Consider the following 20,481-nt stretch of genomic DNA (forward strand, 5'->3'; position numbering starts at 1 on the left):
TGGCAGTGGAATGGTGAAATAATCACGGAATGATTGTCTGAGAAGAAAATAATTTACAGGAAAGCTTTAGCCAAATGCTTCCTCTGGCGTTGCTGGACCGTGCCCTATTATGCAGTACAGGAATACCCTGCAATCTTGGTGAGGATTAAGTCAAAATCCTCACCAACCTAAAGGCAGCTGGAATCGTCATAGAGCTCTACGCCTTGCAGATCATGGCAGAAATCTCTACCAATGCACGTGAATTTAATAATTACCTACCTATGCAAGTGATGCTGGGGCTTATTTAATAGGAAGAAAAAGGCTGTGGGAGCTCTTGAATAGTAGAGACTGTGGTAATGTTATCGATTTGTTACTCTTAGTGAGACTTAGCTGTGTGCTGCTGTTTTTCTCTCTTATCCACCATCTAGAAAAGTGCTGTCAGAGCCCAGGGGCTGAGACCCCACGTGAGGTGCTGCGTGCTTTGCTGTGGGTGGGAATGTGGCCCAGAGGGTGAGGGTGCTTGCTACTCCACCTGTAGTGTCTGATGTGTGCATGTTTTGCAGGGCACTGGGCTATTCCAAGTTTGCCTAATCACTGACAGCAGCTTTAGCATGCTTGATCTGTTTATGGTCTAGTTTATGATCTGTTTATAGTCTTATCTTGCACTAGATCTTCAAGGAAAGAGCACAGACAGACGCTGCTCCCGCATTTTGATCCCTTCCCAGCCAGGCATGGCGCATGTTGCTCTTCATCCTGCTGGGCTCAGTAAATAACTGCCTTTACTGAGTAACATCAGCTACATGGGCATGAGTGGCGCAGAATGAACCCTCATAGTCTGACAGCATTTGGCTGGAGGCTGTGGATGAGAAAAACTTTCCTCATTCAAGCTGAGATTATTGTTTTGGAGGAATTTTGATTTTTTTAAATCTGTGAGTGAGTGGCTGCTCTTTAGAGTGGAAACTGCTTTGCTGCACAGCATGAGGAGCCCCATGGGTCTGGGCCTTGGCTTTGAGGATGTGTGCTAGAGAGAAAAAGGATCTGCCTTTTCCTGCTAAGGGTGGGGAAGTGGGGCACTTCAGACATCAGGTTCAGTACTTCTAGTTTCAGAAGCGTGAGCCTGAGCTTTACATCACACTTTGATGTAAATGGGTGACTCGGGCTTGGGGATGAAAGTCAGACACACATATTGGTCACTTTATCCCTTCATGTGATTTTGGCTTCAGAAAGTTGGGTGTCTTTTAACTCTGCCACTACCAAAGTTCCAGGTGGATGCTTGGCTTTATCTTCTTCAAGGCGGTGGAGGAGGTGTGAAGTTCTGCCTCAGCTCCCGCCCTGGTCCAGCACCGACCCGTGGGGTTTGTGAGGAGCAGGAGAGGCAGGGGCAGTCAAACGCGTGGGGTTGTGCCACACTGTGATCACCGCGTTGCACCGGATCCCCCGTCAAGTCCTGCCTCCCTCGGGGGGCTGAGACCAGTGCCGACAGGGCCGTCATCCTCGCCTGGAGGAGCTCGGGGCTCCGCTTGCCGCGGGGCTGATCATTTCGCTCTGCATGCACGCGTGAAGCCGGGAGCGCGCCCGCCTCCGTGTCAGGGCTGCACATCGCCTGGGCGCTTCGAATCACAGCGTCGGAGGAGGAGGATGGCCGGATGCTGAGACCAAGCGCTCCTGCAGCTGGAGGGCTTCGGCGTGGCCGTTCCTGCAGGTTGGCTTTTCTGTTACCTTATACGCAGAGTCGGCACACCCCAACCGCGGCCGGCTGCTTTCCTGGGGGTGCGTGTGCTTCCTTGCCGCTCAGAGCTTTTTGTTTTGTTTATTTACTTCGGCTCTCGCTTTGGCTTCAGCGTTTCGCTGTGTTGGAGAGAAGAAAGAGCCAGGCTGGGGGGGAAGGAGGCTAGCCAGAAGCCCCGACCCCCGCTCCGCGCCGATCCCGCCCGCATTTTGCACGCTTCCTCTCTTTTTTCCTCCTTTTTTGTTTCCCCTCCCCTTCTATTTTTTCCTCTCTTCCCCCCCTTTTCTTCCCTCCCTCCCTAGCGTGGTTGGATCAGTCTTTTGGTATTTCCTGCCGCCGCCTCTCCGACCAGCTGTCCGGCCGCGGCCCGTAGCTCCGTGCGGCTCCGTGCGGCTCCGCGGGGCCCACGCGTGCCCTCGGCCGCAGCCCACGCTTTGCGGTCCGGCGGCGATGCGGGCGGCGTGGCGGGGCGCGGCGTGCTGAAGGCGGCGCCGCTCGGGGCCCGGCTCGCCCCGGCCAGGTAAGGAGCTCCGGATCTCTCACCTCCGGCTCATAGCTTGTCTGCCTCGCAGCCTCTGCCCCCAAACAGCCAGCAACCCCCAGACAAGCCCTATAAAGAACCCTCGACGCAGACAGGCTGCTTATTTTTCAGCAGAACGCGGTACCCCACTGCCTGTATGAGCAAAGTGATTGCTGTTAGAGGCTGAGCTCTGGGGGCTCCTAGAAGGTTATGCACTGCTGTGCTTTGTGTCTGGGCTGTGGAAGCAAAGGCGTTTGCTGTTTGTGATCCATGTAGGGTTTGAGGGGTGTCCCCATGCAGCACAGGCGTGGCAGGGCTGGGTGGAGGTGTGTGGCTGCATGGTATGGGGTGAGTTTTGAAGGTGACGTAGCTGGTATGGATATGGACACGTCTGGTCGGTGGGCCCATCTTTAATGGACTTATTCCAGGGTGGTAAGGAAACAGCTGGGAGACTGTCTCGGCTGATATTGCTTATGTGCCAATGAGGCTAGTAATTACCTTTCTGAAAACCAGGTAGACTGTAGATCGGAGTTTCAAGATGTTTTTAGCTTGAACCAAATGAAGTGAGGCAGTATTCCTGGAGAACAAAATATGTAAGCACATACTTAGCTATCTGGTGGATCAGCAACTGTGTTTTTCAAGTGCTGCACAAACCTATAGTGCAGTAGTGAGAAACCATTGTTTAAAATAACGAGGAGGGAGGTTATGCCTTTAAGCTGTATAGTTACCTTCTTACTTCATCTAGCTACGATAGTATCTTTCTTGTCAAAATATTCCTTCCCTCTCTGCAGGGTCTGTAGAGCAGTGAGCAGCTTGCACACTGTGTACGTCCCCAGCTGCCAACTGTCCTCCTTTGTGGCAGGTTTCCCCAAGGGGGTGCCGGACAGAGAGGGAGGTGAGCCCTCAGACACTCACCAGCTTCTCTCTGCAGGTGGTCAGCTTTCTTGATGCAAGAGTGGCAGGTGCCCCTGAGCCAGGTGAGGAGGGTACAGCTGAGCTAGCTCAGGAGATGGGGCAGCCAGGGGGTGTGCTCAGACACCTGGGCTTACTTTGTGCTACTGCTGATTGAGGCAGGGATGGCAATTTCTTGATTCAAGGGGAAAAACATGCCAGGCCTTAGTCCTGCTTGCAGCCTGTTCTGGTCTGAAGTAGGCAGTGTAAATCTGAGGAATGATTTAATCATGCTGTTGCAGGGATATAACTGAAAGGAGGATTTACTGCTGTAATCTTTCCATGGGACTTAATTTAATTTCCCTATGCATTATTGCAACACTGATTCATCAGGTGAGTGGGAGGGAGGCTTGTACAGTACAGGTGGTTCAGTTTCCATTACTGGGTTAGGTATTTAGCTTGGGTTCAGGTATTTCACCTTAGCGAGGTGCTTTTGTGTCTCCAGCAAGAGAAAAAGGGCTCTGTGTCCAGTGCAGCACTGCAGCTGGGAGCCTCAGATGCCTCTAGGGAAAGGCTGTTCCCACAGTCTGTAATGGACAGTGTCTGGAGCATCGCGTGCTACATTCAGATCACAGCTCAGACTTGATTTGCTCACAGTATATTTGTAGATCATAGAAATTTTAGTTATGCCAGTCTGAATTGGGTTAGCCATGCCACATGTCTAAGCAACCTGTTGTCCTCAGGCAGCCGCTGAGAGACTGTCACTGGTGCAGAAGGTTGCTTAGGACTGGGTCAGGGGCTTAAGGGGCAAAACTTAGACTGCTGTGAAGCATGTCATCTACTCACAGCCATGGAGCACAGAGCTCCCTCTGCAGCTGCATGGATTTGTGGAATTCAGGAAAAAGCTGCATTTAGTATTTCTTCTGACCTGCCTGCCTTTGGAACGTTAATAGTACAGTGCTTTCTCAGTCAGAAATATCGCTCCTCACACCTCCATGCTTCAATGGAAGATGTCTCTGGCAGCACGCTGTAGGTGTTTGTGCATTCCCACCATGGTTACTAAGGTGAAGGAAACACAAGCAGCTGCTCAGGGAATGGGCACAGACAATCCGAATGCCAAATACGTGTTGGTTTCAGCAGGAGTGAAAGGGACCTGCTCTGCCAGCCTGTCTCAGCCTGGGGCTGGGCTTGCTTACTCTTCATTTCAGATTTCTGACTTGCTGCTGGCATTTGTGCTGTGCTTTGCAGAGCACCACGCAGTGGAAACCAGGCAGACTCATCCAGGTACTGCTGCTGCATGTGGAGCTCACGGCTCTGCTTGTGGAGCAGTGTGATTGCATTTAACTATACTGGGTTGTGCCTAAATAACAGGTTCTCAGTGCCGCGGTTTGTGCTGGCTGTGTGAGGAGGAAGGAGACAACCATCCTGAAAAACAGCCTTTGATAAGCAGCTGCTGAGCCTCTGTAGAGGGCTGGGGAGCATTGTTTGCCCTGCCCGGGTCTTCCCGAAATAAGCTGCTGAGGACTCGGTCTCAGATCCCAAGTGCAGCAGTTCTCCTCAGACCTGGCTACACACTGCCCTCATTTTGCAGCCTCTTGGAAGGCAAGAGGCATTGTACCTGCTTGCCTTCTCCAGTGCAGCGTTCATTGGTTACTCTTCAAGAGCAATTTTCCAGCCTGTAAAATCTATTAGCCATGTGCTTCTGCTGTGATGCTAATTGGACACAGCACATCTTTGCATGCTGTATATTTTAAGCCAGCCTTCAAATAGTAGCAGCTCTGTCATTCCTCGCTGAAGTGCCTCTGCCCACTGCTTCTTACTGGAGGTGGCTGGAGAAAAAATGGATTTGTTGATGCTCTCTGCCAAGCGCGTAGATCAGGTGAGCCTGGGAGTAGCAAAAAGTTCTTGAAGTAATGTCTGCTTGTCAGGAGTATTATCACTGAGGGACTCTAAAGGTGAGACTACTTCACAAGTTCACTAATTTCCACACTCCTGAACTGAGCACTGTTTCAAAATCTAGGGGCTTTTTGCTTGCTTTAGGCTGTATGTACTGTGTCTAATACAAAAAGACCGTGGGGTCAGAGGTGGATATTCTGCAAAATGGGTAGCAGCTGACAGCAGACTGATGAAAGTTACTCTTAAATGGTTTCTCTTGATCACAAAAGGACAGAAATGGGAAAAGAGGGCTTATTTTCAAGTCAGAATAGTCCAGCTACTTGTGGTTGGATTTGCAACCTAGAGAAACATCTCAGACCTATTTCTTGTTCTGTAATCTCAGCTAGCGCTGTTGTTCTCATAGAGCTGCAGTTGGAATTGTGCCATTGTCTCCTTTATGCTCCTTTTGTACCAAAGGACTGTTAGATGCATAAATCAAACCACTGGATTGGAAAGGCTTCTCTTGTTGCTTATAGGTGTGTTGCTGGGCTTTCTGCCTGATGGTGTGTCACGGGTAGCTGTGTCTCAGGCCAACCTCTGTAACCCTGGTATGCTGGCAGTCTTGATACATTCCTGCGTGAGCTTTGTTAAACTCCTTGCCTGGGCTGTGTGAATTTGGATGTCTTTGCAAAGTTGTTACTATTTTTATGATTACATTTTTAACATCAAATCTTTTGACTAAAACCAAGAGAGAAACACCCGGGTTCTCAGTAAGCCAGGATGCGTGTTGCTCTTGGAGCAAGTCTGCCTGCATCGTCCTGCCTCATCTGTCAGCAAACCCATCAATGCGAAATTGTGCCCCCAAGGAATAACGTAGTGGCAATTCTGTGTGTATTCCTCAAATGTGGTGCTATCATCCCAAAGGATACTCTGTCAAAACCGATCAGCAAAGGCTAGGATAAAAGCAGACCTGATACTTGTCTTCCTAAGACAGGGGAGAGAAGCACTGAGAGATGAAATATCTCATTTTGTGGTGTTGAGTGGAAAGCTTGAATGTGAAGTTTGCTCTTCTGCATTCCAGCCCAACATTTCAAGCACAAAAGCTGGGTCTTGCTAGCTCCTCAGTTTTCTCACAGCAAAAACATGAAGCTGTTCTAAAAGGTACTTTTAACTTCCCTGACAATGCAGTTTGTTCCAGACGAGTGCTCATGTGGTGCTTCTCCTTCCCACCTTCAGTGTGCAGAGACAGTTTGGCTTTTGTTACTTGCATTGTTTGATGTCAGTTAAGAGTGCAAAACTTACACCAGCGTACCACTGCTTGATTGTTTTGTTTTCTTCAGATCATAATTATGGGGAATTCTTTCCTGGCAGTGAACAATTGCCACGTTCCATTGAGAAGAGGAAGGGAACTCTGCTATATAGCATGGTGTGGGTTGCTAATGCTCACTGTGGGTAATCTTGGCAGAAGAAAAAGGAAAAGAAAAAGAAAAAAAAAGCCCAACTATTTTGGTGTGTTTTAATATGATTTTCAGCATCAGGAGAGAAGCACTTTTGTGTAGTAGAGGGACGTGATGAGGCTTTTTGACAATTTATCAAACATCACACCGTTTGCTCAGGGAGTCGCCCCTGGCTCATCTGTAAAATCCCTGGAAGTCGAATGTGAAATTGCCACTGGGATTAATGCTGGGCCTGTGGGGTTTATTCTGGTAAGCTCCTGGCATGGCTGCAAATAGATGAGATTTACATTTTATGAAATGAATCTTTCTGCTGCTTCTTGCTGTGCTGCTTTGAATAGAAGCAGACAATGCTGCAAGCCTGATAGTCGCTGATACAGTGAGTGTTTTTTCCCCCTTACCTTACTGAGGAAAGAAATCTGGATTTTCAGATCACTTCATGACCTTTTTTCTGTATGTGGGTCAAAGATAGTTCAAGTCTGAGCAATATCAGTGTTTTTTCCCCATAAAGTAGTAAATCCTCACTTGGATTATGAGGGCATTCTGCGAACACTGAATGCTCCGTACCTACAGCAGCACTAGTGGGCAAGGCAGTAAAACAAGGTGTCTTCCATGGTACTCCCTATTATCAACCTAGAGAAGGGCACAGGTGTGTTTGGCATGAAATAAACCATCTTTGTGCTTTTAAGTTGGGTTTAAAAACACTGTCTTTTAATGTCTGTTAATTTGATCCATCCTCCTTGTCTTTCTCTTTGCACCACTGTGAAAAGAATATGTAATTTGAAAAAAAAATATACATATATAAATGGGTTGTTTTGGGATTTTGTTTTTTAGCTCAGGGTTGGTGAATGCCAAACAGGACCCATGTTGCTGGTGTGACTGATGATACACACACAGGTTCTGTTGCTTGTAATTACTCTTCTGTTATCACCTGAAATTCTCTCTGGACTGCAGGCTGTGGAAGCACACTGCAGTACCCTCTCCTCATTTGTTCATACACCTGTGCACTGCAGCAGAATCCGGCAGCTCTACCTGAACAGGGCTAGAGGCTGTGTAAACCAAGCCTGAGTTATGAGTTGGTATTCAAGTTCTGGCTTGTAGAACCTCAGCATAGGTGCTGCAAGCTTGCTCTTCCAGGAGGGTGGGGTATGCTGCAAAGCCAGGAGGATGCCATAGCCATGAGCACATCTGAGAAGTGTGGCAGTGTTTCCTGCCCACAAATGCCCCTGATAAAGTATGTGGCCATGGGTATGTCACATTGCCTCCACGTGCCTTTTTTGTCTTTTTTTGTCTTGGCTCGTGTCTGCTTGGATTACAGGTTCCTTGGTGTCAAGGTCTGCGTTCTGCAAGTTCACACCATGTGGCAGTGTGGCCTTGGCTTTGGCTAGGCTATTCTGTAATATAAATGAGACCCTTCTCATAGTGTCAGCAAGATGCTGGGTATTAACTCTAAAGGAGAAAGGAGCGGCTGCAGCAGTGCCACTTTCTTTCTCTTCTCTCCTCGTGAGGAAATAAAAGGGAGATATAGACCAGGTGAGAGACACTGAACAACCAGCTGTGACTCAGAAGTCATTTAACCCAAATAATCCCTATGGTGCTAAAGATTATTTTCCCAGAAGTGTCCAGTATGTTGCCCTCTGCTGTAAAGCTGTCATCATCTGACTTTATTGCATTAATATCAACCTTGCTGTGACCAACAACATCTGTGGTTAGCAGAAAGCAGTTTTAATGCCTGCTGCTAATTATTGGTAATGTTCTCTCAATTGTTGAACAGAGAGATGATAAATACGCTTCCTACTTAACATTTTATTCCCTACGTCTGGAATGCTTGCACCATGTTAAAATTCTAATATCAATTCAAATATTACAATCTAGCATTTATTATTCACGAGAACACAAACTGACCATACTGAGATGTATCTACCTTTCTTGGGTACCTCTTGCAGATGTGTTGCCTACTTCCACCCCCACCCACCTCCCCATGGGTAATAGTGTAGAAATTAATTGCTTTAAACAGACTGTGCTTCCAGAAATCTCTGCTTGCAATTTTCAGTCTCCCGTGCTACAGATATACATAGGAGTGAAATTCATATCTGCAATTTGTCCTCATGAATGAAATCACGTTGACTGTAATAGGACTACTCTAAACAGGAACTTTTTTGCTTAGGTCAGTTTTTGGAATATCCAGTTCTTCAAGCTTTTACCACTTATCATATGTTTCTTAGGTGACATGTAAACGCACACGGCTTTTTACCTGGTGCCCTTCTGGCTTCCCTGATTTCATCTCCTATGCTGTATTTGACATCCTCAACCCCTTGAAGTGAATGTGTTTTTTTCCACTTGACTTCATGGCAGCCAGCTGCTTTTGTTCTGTGTCTCTCACATGTCAGCAGTACATCTCTAGCCAGAGCTAATTTTGCTGAAAGGACAAAGGCAATTGTTTGCTGTATTTACTGAAATGCAAATCCTCATATTAAAAATAAATAATATATGAAAGAACAGAGAATTGGTGTTCAAGTGTTTCAGTACTGCCAGGGTCACTGTGCTGCCACTGAGAGTCTACCATTTTCCCTTGGAGATGTGGTATTGAATTTGGAAATAGAATTTAAGCAAATTTCAGTTTAATAACTCACTCTTCTGCTCCCTGAGTAGATACAAACTCCCATTGTTTAATAGCTTTTAACTGACAGTTTTGTAGAGGTAATATAATAGCTCTGGTAAAATAAGATTTTTTCTGAACACGATTTAATTTGCTCTAATTACATTAAGTGCTAAATTGAAAGGAGCTTCTCTAGTTAAGATAAGGATAATGAGTAGTTGTGTGGTATTACCATAGCCATGGCAGGGAGAGAGATTTAAGTACTGTTCCAGCTGAAACCCTGCACCAACGTGGTCCTTAATAACTTAGTTTTCCCAGCTCAGTGCTGTCTCCTAGGCCTTGCTAGAAGACCTTGCTGCTATTTGTATCTCAGGGCTGCAGCAGTTTGTGGGAGGAACTGCAGACGTTCCCAGTGAAATGGCAGTGGGTACAGAGTGAAGAACCAGAGGCAGCTCCACGGCGAGCCTGGAGCGAGGTGAGCAGGGGCACTGTGCAGGGTGCTGCTGCTGCAGGAGTCAGCTCTGACAGTGCTGTATTGTAGCACGGCTCCTTACAGGCTTCTGTCTCTCCTTACTTTGCCTGTGCTGCAGAGCGAGGTGTAGCTCACTGCTGTGTTCTGCTTGGAGCTGCTGTTACAAACCTTGCTTCTCCCTGTGCGTGGAAGTAATTTATTTGAAGCAAGTCTTCACTGGGTCTAAAGGAGTTGAAGCTGTCAAGATGAAGCCTCAGTGAGTTCTCTTGCTAATTCACCTCTGCACCACAGGGTCCTGGCCACCGCTTTTCTGCAGCCTTCCCTCTGCTTGCTCCTGTTGCTGTTCTCCTCGGAGCGCTGCCAGGCTGATCCACTGGGACTTGTCCTCTTTGTGTACTTGTCTTCTGGGAGCTGCACTCAGGCTATTCCCTTACCTCTCCAAGTCTATCAGGAGTGCACATGATGGTACTTGACATTTCTGCTCTGAGCTGGATGCGAACCAGTCATTCTCAGGGGAGAGGTGGAGTGGGAATTGCATCCTTTAGCACTCCAACCCCTCATCTAAAAAGCATTAAGCAACACAGGACTTTTTTGCCTCTTTCAACAGAGGATCTGCGTCAGCCTACTTGATTCAGAAAGTTGAATATTTTGAGTACCAGAAGTTCACACCCTCGGTCCAAATAGCTTGGTCTGAACATGAGAGCTTTACACAGTGAATGTAGCTGTGCCACTTGCTGCTAGTGTGCTTCTAGGTGGGTTAGAAGTGTTCCTGAGACATATTCTCATCTCTCTCTTCTCTCAGTGATTTTGTACAGGCTGAGGCAATGGAAGTAGGACAGTTTTTGTGATTGAAGTGTTTGGCTTTGCATTCAGGTTGTTCTTAGCTCTGTCATGGACACTGTGTAGCTCTGGGGAGATAATTTGCATCCCTGTATCTCTGCACTGCAAAAAAATGATGAATGCCAAGTCAGTTTTGGAGTGGTGGGTTTTTTTATATTTTCCTGTTCTGCTCACCTACAGGACAGGACCTGAATAGAGTCTGATTTCTTTTCTAGGTTTTTTGGCCTTGTCTGACCATTCTGTTTAAGGCAGAGAATGCTTGTTTACTTTCCAGACAGAGCTGAAGATTTCCCACTAGCTTTATCTTTTATTTTATTTCCCCACTGCTGCTTTAGTTATTCTCTTTGCTTTCATTTAACATCAAGTAAAAATTAAATGTTGAGTTAAATACTGTAGCTCTTAATAATGTTTCTAACGTGATTGGAACTGCACATACAGATGATGCCTGCAGGAAGCCTGGAATTATACAGTATTATTTTTAATGGGCAGCCCTACTGTGCTATAAGCCATTGGCTCAGTGAGTCTCTGAGACAAACTACAGATGAGAGACTTCCAATATTGTAAATATTATACCATTTAGTTCTGAGCATCTGTAAAAGAAACAGTAAATGAAATTAAATTTAAAAAAATATTTTTCAGAAGTTAGGAAATTTTTCTTCATGATTTTGGAAAAGGACCTTGGAATAATTAAAGAGGAGAATAAGCGTAGTCTTTAGAGGCTGGAAACATTCACCAAGCAGCACAAGCTGTCCACCACAGGCTGCCGTGCTGCTTGCTTACAGTGCAGCGAGGTGCAGCACTCAGGAAACTGGAGAAGGACAGCGTGGTGCTTGGAGCACCTTCTGCGGTGTGCTTGGATGGTGGCTAAGTGGGTTCACATTGGAAGGCAGCAGTTTGTATTTTGGACTCTTAATATTTTTTTTTTTTTTTCTTCTTAAAGAGACAGGATTATCAACCCTATTGATCTCATTTGATTTTATCTGCAAGCTACAGTGTTTTAGCCTGGGATTCTTACCTCGAATTTAGTAACCTATGTATCTTAGACATGTAGTGCATTTTAATATCTGCTGGCAATTCTTTTACACTCTTCAGTAAAGTATGTGAAGGATAATTATCTTTACAATGTGCTTTTTCTCTCAATCCAGCTTGCTTTTCCAGCTTTGACATTTTGTCTCTAAGGAATTGCAGTCTATGATCAGGTGATGCTTTAAGTGTCTTTGATTAAGTAAGTGGGTTTAACGTCTTCAACTTCTTAGTGCAGCTGATTTAAGACCTGAAGACAGCCTTGTGTTTTCTTGGGGGTCTTTTCCAGTTTTTCATGGTGGTGTATTTCACTCACAGACAGCATGTACTATGCCAGCAGTGGTCTTGCAGCTGCCACATACAGAAGGTTGCTTTCTTGCTTGTACTTGGTTTCTTTTCCCAGAAACCAAGGCTTGCAGAAGCTGTGCCAATCCTGCTCACCTGCGGTACTTCACTCAGTGCTCGGACTCCATCAGTAATCTGTAATTCTTTGTAAATCAGAATTGTTTTGGAAAACAAAGGTATATGTCCGAACACAGAGGAGGGGGGTGTTGGGTCTGATATGCAGCAAGGTTATTTATCATAGATTGTGCTCCCTGCAATTTAATAATCTGTTGACATTTTGCCAATAATAAAAAGGTGGAGGGAAAAAGTTACTTCCTACAAATCATAGCATTTGATTGTTCTTATTAAAGGGAGCGTGCTTCCTTGGAATGCAATTTCAGCCATCTACAGCTCTGTGAAAGATGAATTACTACCAGCTGCATGGAAATTAGAGCATCCCAGATATGCTCTGTATGCTACTGATATACAGAGCAGTGCGTGGGGAAGATGCTAGAAAGGAACTTCTTGAATACTGAATAAAATAGGAAAAGAAATGATCAGAAATTGGTGCTTGGAAAATGAGATTACACTGATTTAAGATCATTCAGATTTTCTTTCTGCCTCCTGCTCCACTAGGTATTACAACTTAATTTTTTGCAATGGTTGTCCATTTTACCTATCAAGTATCTGCTGTCTGAAGTACAGTAACTCAGTGACATGCAAAGCTGCGTCTTTTTTACTTTGCTCCCAGCCTTCCCTATTGATTCTTTTATTTGAGATGCTTCAGTTTGAAACTTGTAATCCCTAAAGTCCGTTCCCAATACAGGCAGAGTATCTCTGTTGAAGGCATAGCTGTGGCTTGAATCCAGCAGCAGTGGGGCAGAGGATGAGTGTGCAGCCTGGCTGTAGGCACAAGTATTGGCTGCTGTTAGGGCTGGTGTGGGTGCATGCCAGCTTGAAGAGAGCCCCCAGCTCTGCACAGGGTTACTGCTTGTGTGGGAGGCAGGTGCTTGTGGTGGGCTGCCCAGTGCTGGTGCTGTGAAGTCATGGAGTTCTGTTGTTTTACACAAAGGTGTGGGGCAGCTGCTATGTTTTCCTTAAAGGAAATGAATAAAAGGATCTTAGAGGAGAGTGCTGGCTTGCTTCTCTTACAATGCAGTATTTACTGCTCCCTCTCCTTAAATGTCTGTAGAGATTCTTTAAGAAGACATGCCTAGAAAGCTGAATGGTAACAATCATATAGCTCCAATAGACAGAGGAATTGTGTGCTCTAGTTCATACTGCCAAACTACCTCAAAATGAATTTAAATGCAGATACTCTTGAAAAAGGGAGGGTAGAATGGACTGCACTGGGGAAATAGAATGCATAGATAGAGCCAACTTTATCAAATGCATTTGATAGAGCCAACTTTTTTTAGCCTTCCACAATGCCATTTCCTGAAAGTTCAGTGGGCAGAAGCTGCTTTATTTAGCTGCCCAAGAATTCAGTATATTAATTGTTGTTGGACACAAGCCAGATCCAGTTGAATTTCTTCCAAAAAGTACTATTTTTGCATCTTGCATGAGTTTAGTGAATGCATTTTTTGGCCAACTCAGTGGATTTTACTTTTTTTTTACAGAGCACTGTCAAAGAACATCACAGTATGTCTTGGGTTGGAAGGGACTTGCATTGTAAAATGCTGAGGTGTGCTGCAGTGAGCCACTGGCTGTGCAAGGGCTGAAGGAGTGCTTCCATCTTCCTGCCATCCTACAGGATATGGAGAGTCGCATTCACTATTGCTTTTCTACACTCTTATGTTTAAATGTATTTTGAAAGCTTATAATTCTTGTGCAGAATAACACAGTGCATTCTTCGATTGGCTTTTTGTGAAGCATGTTAGGATTCTTTACCCAGCACATTTGTGCAGGATACTTAGCAGACTTATTAGGAAACCCTTAAGAGTATACATATGTAGTACAATAAACCGAAGATTTTTGTTCTTTAAAGTATCCTTTTCCTAAAGGTGACTTGCATTTGGAGGTTAGTTCTCCAAATAATCTTATTTTTTTCCCCTAAGAAAGGATGCAGGTGTTTGGTTTTTTTTGTTTTTTGTTTTTTGTTTTTTTTTTTCATGAAAGCATCTGGTTTTGCTTTTCAGGCTTGTGTTTCACACAAAATAGTTATTCCCACCCCTAAATTATTTGGCTAGCACTGTATTTAGGCAGGCTGAGAGATTAAGGTGGAAGCTCTGAATGAGACTGGAGGAATGGTCCTAACTTCAGCTCAGTGGAAGGGTGCTGATGGGCAGGGTGCTCTGGGCCAATCGTGTTGTGCAATGCTTGTGTGCACACGGTGGTGTTATCCTTATTACAAGTCTGGCTGATTGATGATCCACTTCTCCCGAATCACATACTGGTGTTATCTCATGCTGGGAGTTTCTGTGGCTCGTCTCCACCCTAGGTTAAAACTGGACTTAATTAGCAGTTTCTGGAAAGTGGGGAGGGAAAAGTACAGCATGGACTGCCACTGTGTTTTTATTTGCAGTCATTTTAGTTGGCCTCTTGCTATTTTCCCTACATCTTCATAGACTTTGGCTAGACTGTTAACAACAACAAAGCAATCAGCCTGTGTTTTTCACAAACTTAATTCAAGAAAATATCTCCCACTTCTTTTTGGGAGGAAAAAGTTGTTATGCAAATATCAGAGGTTATCTCAGTGGTCACAGGAAAGAAAAATGGGGTCACAGAAAAGGAAGGGAGGGTAATAACACAGCGCTTGAAATACTTTTGTTTTCATTCAGGTATTTTTAGCTAATGGTCTTTTTTTTCCCCCCCTCTTTATACGAGATGATGTGTTGCTGTGCCAAAGCCAGAAACTACCACAGTAAATGTTTGTCCCAGGGCAAAAAGTATCAGTTGATGTTGAGGCATTCAGCAACTGCTGGTTAAGGTGATACTTACAAAACATAAAGAAGGCTTCAGCAACTTTCATTATTACTAATGATAAAATCCAAGATAAAACCTGCAGCCACAGTTAAATCAAGGTCTCATCTATCAGCCTTGCAACATTCTGGAGCCTTTGCTTATTTTCCAGAGCTATCATGCTGCTGTTCCTGACCCCCCCCTTACCTTGATACAGTCCTTCCCAGGAGAGATGGTCTAAATACTTTCAAAGAAAGTGATTATGTATTTCCAGCATTTTCTTTAGCTCAAATGGTTCTTTCTATGTATCAGTCAAAATCTCACTGAAATCCTGAGAGGAAAAAAACAAATAGGAACAGGAATTATTAAATCAAACCTTTGAGTTGTACTTACTGCTTGAACATGTGAAGTCATTATCTTTACATGTGCTTGGGCTTTCATTTTGGTGTTGTTTTCTGTGAGCCCCCCGTGTTTCACAGGCTGACAGTGTGATGCAAAGGAGCTTGAGTTCAGGGAGGACCTGCTATATTTGTAGGTGCAAACAGAATTGATGCTTTGAGACCCAGCTATGCTGCCTGAAGCTATGATGCCCAATTCCAAACCCTGAGATATCTGTGCAGCTGGGATTTTGGCTTGTGGTGTTGCTCCATGTAGGTCTGGCTCCTTCAGTCCCAGCCCTAACATCTCCTTGGCCAACAGAGGGGCTGGTGTGGCTGTGCCTCTGGAGGTGCTGGTCTACAGCACCTGGAGCTGTACCCTAGCTCTGGCTTGCAGCAGTTCTTACAGACTGGCTAGCAATTCAGTGGTCTGAATTGGTATTTGTAAGAAAATTGTCTTTACGGGAGGATCTTCTTCATCTTGGCCATCTCCGAAGTTGCTTGAGGAACCGCACTGCTTTATTTCTGGTAGTTTTCCAGTTCAGATCTCAGAGAACAGTTAAGGAGTTGGTGGCAGTGCTGCAAGCACATCTGAAAGCATATCCTTATGGGAAAATTAACTTGTTTCTTACTTGCATGTTTTTCCTCCTTTTTTGTCTTTTTAAATATTTGCTAATTGCATCTCTGCTGGAACAAGAATTGGAGGTGAACAAGCTCTTTATTAGGCATTTCTAAGCTTCCCACTAGGAAAGAGAAGAACTGCCCTATAAGCATAAAATGCTGGAAAATGTGTGTGAAACAGGGATAGAGAATTTCTCCCTGTCTCCCCCAGGGCATGCAGGGCTCCAGCACTTCATAGTGTCATCTTCTGCGCACTTTGGGGCAGTGAAACATCTGATCAGGCTTGCACACAGCAAGGCAGTGTTTTTTTCCATATCTCTACCTTCTCTGACAGACCCTGCCTTGAAAATTACTGGAGGCAACTCATGGTGGCTATAACTAGTACTATGTAGAGGAATGTGAATTTGCAGTCAGCCATGCATGCATGGAAATGCAGAGCCAGTGATAATTGGGATCCAGAGTGGCTCCTGCATGCTAAGGAGCCCTAGGAAAGTGGAAATTGAAAGGTTTTCTTTTGGAGTTTCATTCTCTACACTGGGGAACCAGGCCAGGTACGTTTAGAGCACTGTGCCTTCTCAAGGCAAAAAAAAAAAAAGCAGGGAGCAGTAATACAACTTTACTGAGAAAAGAAATAGCAGTGGGCATATATATCCCATTCCTTTCAGAACAAATAAACGCAGGCCCAACACTGCTATAACTTATATGCTCTCCTTTATCTCCTTTTTCAATGCTCTTGCTGGGAGAAAGTAAGAGCATGCCTGCCGAGAGATCCACTGTGCCAAAGCAAATAATTGGAGTGTCTTGCAAGCTGGGATGGCACCAAGGTGTTTGATGGATGAGAATTCCTCCCTGAAGGAAAGGAATATTTGAGAGTTTTGTATTGTACTACAGTGGAAATTGATTGTTCACTTATAAAACATGCTATCAAGTTGCCTAGCTGAGACTTGAATGCATGATGTAGGAAAGGAAATTTCTGTAGAATAATCAGGTCAGTACCTAAACAATTGTAGGCCCTGATCAGGCTTCATTACCATTTTATCTTTGACTAAAGTTTCTGCTGGCTGCTTCCCTTCCCTTACAGCTGTCTCAGTTCATCCAAAGCAAGATGTCTGACATGTTGTGCGTTTGTTAATATATTGCAGTAGTGTTTCAGAGTCCTTATCCTCAATCAGGACAAGATGCTGCTCAGAGCAGCAGAGCTGCCTGGAATGCTGTTGTCAGTGAGCATGGCTGCAAAAGAGCTCTCTGGATGTGAGAGGAGTAAGAGCTAGCTGCAAGCATGGAGACAAGCTCCTGTGCGGTAATTATGAAGGCTGGCACGTTAATTGCTGCTATGCTAGCTTCAGCAGCGTGCTTGAAATTAACAAGTGCTTTATAATAGTGACATTTAACTTGTTTCCATCATCTGCTTTCTTTTTAATTGGCGCGAGCTGGAAATTACCAAGGGGAGCCTTCCTGAGCCACGCCAGCCCTTGTTGACCACTGGGCATTGGGCTTCTAGTTCTCCCAGGAGATGATCTGGCTTTCTCATAAGCCGTGGCATCAGGCTCCTCTGCACACCTGCTTCTTCGAGCATAAAATCCAGAGGCTGTTTGAGCTGTCCTTTGAAAATTGCTGGTGGGAGACTGGGCTAAACGGCATGACTTCAGAGTTTCTCTCAATTCTGCCGTCTTTTTTCCTCCAAAGGGAGAAGACGCAATAATAAGCAGTTAAAGGCTGGAGAGACTAATTGCATACAACTAGATAGATGTTCAAAATGAAAGCTCTAGTATGCAAGTATAGTCAAAACAGTTGGGACAGTACTTCTCAAGAAGTACGTCGCTCATCTATCAGGAAAAAATACTGAACATTCATGAAAATATTGCCAGTCTCAGAGAACTCAGACTTGCCAGAGAAATTGTGAAGTTCAGTTTCTAAGTAGAAACTTCAGGAAGATGTATGTGAGTGAAAAATGCCTTTGCCTTACTATTAAATTTTCAAAGTGATAGTTCACACTCATCTCATGTTTCCAGGCTTTTCTCTCCAACCAGAAAAGCTTTTTTCTTTTTTTAAAGTTCTACAGACAAACAAACATCTTTGAAAGCAATCCCATAGAGTTTAAAAGGAAAAAAATTACTGTGAGATTAAGAAATTGCAAATCATAGCAGCAGCAGTTAAAACACAAAACACAGCCAAAAGGTTTTTAAACATTATCAAAAACTTTCAAGTTCATGAAGAGTAGCTTTAGCGCAAATGGAAGCTATTTGCTCAGTGGAATGAAATATATTGGACTTAACCAGTAAGTTGTACTGATACATGCAGATAAGTGTGAAGCTAGGTTTGCCCATAGAAAGTAATGGGGAGCAGCAACTCACCTGTAGTCTGGATACGTGGTGGCCTTGTGTGCACGCAGTCCTCCTGGGCTGCTGTGTCTCCTTTCTCAGGAGGGAGGCAGAGCATGTGGCAGCATGCTGAACTGCATCAGGTACATGGGGCAGCTTGCTTACAGATATCTTTTATACAGCACTGTGCCATGCCTTCACTTGTTTTGTTTAGTTGGCATTTATTACCTTGGAAAACACTCTTGCCAGTTGATGTGGTGGTAATTAAAGTCACTGTTATATGTTAGGTACTCACTGTTGCTCATTATGTAGTCATTGGAGGAAGAAAGAAAATAGGTGAGCAGAAGCAAGCTTTGAAGAAAAGGAGTGGCTGTGCCAATTATCTTGGTAAGCTGTTCAGAGAGAGTTAATCCATGTGAGTGAAAGCAAGTCCTCTATGATGCTGTGCCAAGGGCAGGAATTTGAGCTCTGTTTGAAAAGTGAAAGTTGTAGTCGTGCAGATTATAGCTCCCTAGAAGAAAACATCTTTGTTGCATAAACTGAAGAAGAGCTTTTTCCAACTCTGTCATTCAAATGATCTTTTCCTCTGGACACCTGGAAAAGGGCCACTGCATGGTAGAGCTAAGACCCACTCAGCTCAAGTGCTCAGTGATGTAGCACAGTGGATCTGTGAATCTTATGTCAGTATGCATATGGCCATGAGTGTGCACTTGTGTGCATGCTGTCAGAGGAGATCAGTATATGCAGGTACATTTTTTTCTTTCCTTTTTTTTTCTCTTTTGAGAGAGAGCAATTGATGCAAAAATCCATTAACTTTCAGCATCCATGGCGACAGCAGAGCTTTGCTGATTTATACATCCTGGAGTCCTGGAGCTCTTGCTGTGTGTGCTGCTACATTTTTATCAGGTGGGGAATGATCAGGTTCAGAAAGGGGACTGACTTTATTTTGTCCATGTTTTCTTATTTTACAACTAGGATTGAGTTAGATGCTGGAGGCTGAGCTACACTTGCAATACAGTTCTTTTCCTAGTAGCTGATAATTTGTGGTATCTTTCATACATATGAATCACTCTGTCATACAGCACAAGGTCATTTTCCTCTCTCTGCCTTCTGTCTATCTAAGCAGACACCATTTCTAGTTCAGAATCTGTGAAATCATTTTCAGTTCACTTCATATTTGGGTTACATACCCCCACCCCCTTTCAAGTTATTGTCACATATATAATATGGGCTATCCTGGAGTTGGCATTTCATTTTAGTGCCTGAAAAATGATGCTATGAACTCAGTGATAGACTGCAACTTCTAGGACTTGTGGTCTGTGTGCTAAGCCAGGCAATGCCCCTGTAACTCATTTGGTTTGCCCTTCCATGTGCAGCCACGCTCATTTTAGTATGTACTGCTACTGCATATTTTAGTATCTGAAGGAGAGCATAATATAGTACTTTCTGTGCATATATTTTTCTTTAATTATGGAAACGATAAGGCTGGAAAAGACCTCTAAGATCAAGCCCAACCATCAACTGATCACCACCATAATGATTAAACTGCAGCAACAGCAATGTCTGCAAGTAGAGACTGATTTATTTGTTTTCCTATACAGATTTGAGTGGGGGGTCCTGAATGTGGATCTAATTGACTTCATTATCCTTGTCTGTTGGTGAGTTGTAGAGTTTGCACTCGCCTTCCTGGAAAGCATGTATATAGAGGAGAACCATTGACCTTAAAGATGGCTATCTTTGAGCATTAGCAGCTTATTTGTCGCAAAGAACAAGTTGAGTAGGTTGTCCCCTTCAAATAGGATGGGTTGCTGGAGCTCAGCACGGTATACAAACAGACATCGAGGCCTGTGGTATCTTAGCACACTTCTTGCAGAGTTCCCAGCAGGCTGGTTAGAGGGTGCCTCCAGCAGCCCTCCACAGCTTGGATCCTCTGGCTGCTGGCCTTTTCCCTCCTCTGCATTCATTCATTGTGGGAACTGGCTCCCAGCAGCTTTTTTTCCTTCGTGCTAATCCACCCAGGGAAAGTTCACCACTTGGCTTCTTTCTAATCTATCTGTAAGTAATTTTGATTTGTCTATTTGGGGCTTCTTTTCCTTGTGTGTTAGGTATGATTATCACCTTCTTTTACGAAGGCACTGTAAACTCTCTTCGTGTCTACAAAATACCTTGTAAAACCTGAAGGGCTCTATTTGGTAGGGGGCAAAATGCTGTTGTCAAACAGCAGGATTTTTCAAGTGGAAATATGCCACTGCTTACATAAAATTGAAACCAGGCTTTTCCAGCACATCTTCCAGCCCTGCTGCAGAGCCATGGGTGCAGACACCCTGTAGATGGAATGCAGATGGAATCTGGAGCAGGGACAAAATCTATTATCGTTGTATTTTGAAAGGTACCACTGTTGTCGGTTTTCTGATGCTTGGGTGTTTTTAACTGTTTATGATCAGAAAAGCTGCCATTACTTTCAGAAGCCTGTGGGAGTGACCCAGGGAGGGGATGGGTCTGGGTGTTTCTGGGGACAAGGATCTCAGGGCTGCCCTTGCTGCAACTTCACATGA

At 44.6% G+C, this 20,481-nt stretch overlaps 1 protein-coding gene across 3 annotated transcripts in view; it reads left to right on the plus strand.

The window, feature by feature from the left end:
- Positions 1-1,598: 1,598 nt before the first annotated feature.
- The window catches only part of OSBPL5 (oxysterol binding protein like 5), a 128,574-nt gene continuing 109,691 nt past the window's right edge, over positions 1,599-20,481 (plus strand). The window contains exon 1 of one of the 3 annotated variants that reach the window (XM_042813720.1): positions 1,599-1,681. The gene's annotated coding sequence lies outside the window, so the exon portion shown is untranslated. Of the gene's footprint in view, positions 1,682-2,188; positions 2,229-20,481 lie in introns of those variants that run through there. The other 2 variants (XM_042813717.1, XM_042813716.1) reach the window with 2 other exon arrangements.

The sequence above is a fragment of the Centrocercus urophasianus genome, unplaced genomic scaffold (assembly GCF_019232065.1).
Source record: "Centrocercus urophasianus isolate 14NV4802_14NV808 unplaced genomic scaffold, USGS_Curo_1.0 seq_14, whole genome shotgun sequence".
Lineage (NCBI taxonomy): Eukaryota > Metazoa > Chordata > Aves > Galliformes > Phasianidae > Centrocercus > Centrocercus urophasianus.